Raw genomic sequence first — 1712 nt, forward strand, 5'->3', positions numbered from 1 at the left:
CCTAGAATAATTTGTCGAAAAACTGCTCTTTCCTCACTGAATTGTCTTGGAACCTTTGTTGAAAATCAATTGATCGTAGATAGACGGATTTGTTTTTGGACTCTTCATTCTATTCCATTGATCTATAGGTCTACCCTTCCGCCAGGACCATGCGGTCTTGATTACTGTAACACATTTTGAAGTTGGGAAGCATGAATCTGCCAACTTTTATTTCCCTGCAAGATTGCTTTAGCTATCCTGGGTTCCATCCATTCCCGTGTAATTCTAGGATCAGCTTGTTAATTTCTGCAAAAAGGACAGCTGAAATGTGGATAGGGACGGTGTTGAACTTGTACATCAATTTGGGGAGTGTTAACCATCTTGACAATAGGAGTCTTCCCATTTGTGAACAAGGATGACTTTCCGTTTATTTAGGTCTTTAATTTCTTAGAAAAAAATGTTTTATGTTTATTTTTGGGCGAGAAAGAGATAGAGAGAGCATGAACAGGGGAGGGAGGGAGGGAGGGAGGGAGGGAGGGAGAGAGAGAGAGAGAGAGAGGAGAGAGAGAGAGACCGACCGACCCAGAATCCGAAGCAGGCTCCAGGCTCTGAGCTGTCAGCACAGAGCCCAACACGAGGCTCGAACTCACGAACCGTGAGATCATGACCTGAGCCAAAGTTCTATGCCTAACCTACTGAGCCACCCAGGCACCCCTGTGGTTTTTCTTTCTGCACAGTTTTAAGAAGGGCCTCCTGCCAGTGGTTAGGTCTAATTCTAGTCCTAACCTAGGTCTCAACATAGCTGGTAAGGGAGATGTCTGGATTTTGTTTCTTTCTCTTTTAGGCTAATATGACTGGAATTCTATTAAAATTATTTATTTGCGAATATGTAATATTTACATATGATAAAAAAATCATTTAGATAAAAGGCAATGTAACAAAGGAGTCTCTTCCTACCCTGACCCCCTGGTTTCCTTCCCCTTAAAAAGGGCAACCACTGTGCTGCTGTCCTCGGAGACCATAGCCGCTTACCTGCTAAGTTGGTGAACAGGTGAACAGTTGCCCTGGAGACCTTACAGCCTACAAATCCTGAAGTCCTTTCTATAGGACCCTTTCTATAAAGTTTGCCGCTTCCCTTTTTAGCCTTTTATCATTTCAAAAAATGCTGCTCTGATATGCTAGGACATCTTTGTGTGCATGGCATTATATACATATGAATCTGGATCGAAAGAACCCTGTAAGTGGAATTGCTGGGTCTCAGGGTCTCGGCGTTGGTCACTTGGATAGGTATTACCAGGCAGCTGTCTGGAGAGGCTGAACCAATTTACAGTGCCTCCCACAACGCATGCTTCGGCCTGTTCTCACAGCCTCGCACTAACAGTGTGCTAATAATTCGACCCTTGCCAATCTGATAAGCAAAACCTGGCACTCACTGTACTTTTAATTTGCATTTTTCTCGTTATGAATAAGGGCTAAGCATCTTTTCTTAAGTCTTAAAAAAAACGGAACACCAAACAGCTCCCTCTGAGCCTTTCCCTGTCCAGTCGGCTCAGGACTCGGGCCCGGCGGGCCCAGCTCACGAGGGATGCCGGGCGCGGCCCCGGGCTGGAGGCAGGGGCGCGGAACCCCCGGTGCCCCCCCTTCCCTCGCTGGCCGCGGAGCCCCGCCCCGGGTCCGCCTCCCGAGGGCCTGGGCGGAGCACGCGGGCCGGGGGCGGGGCGGCGCTGCCTGAT

Source organism: Felis catus, chromosome B3, assembly GCF_018350175.1.
Source record: "Felis catus isolate Fca126 chromosome B3, F.catus_Fca126_mat1.0, whole genome shotgun sequence".
In the NCBI taxonomy this organism is placed as follows: Eukaryota; Metazoa; Chordata; class Mammalia; order Carnivora; family Felidae; genus Felis; species Felis catus.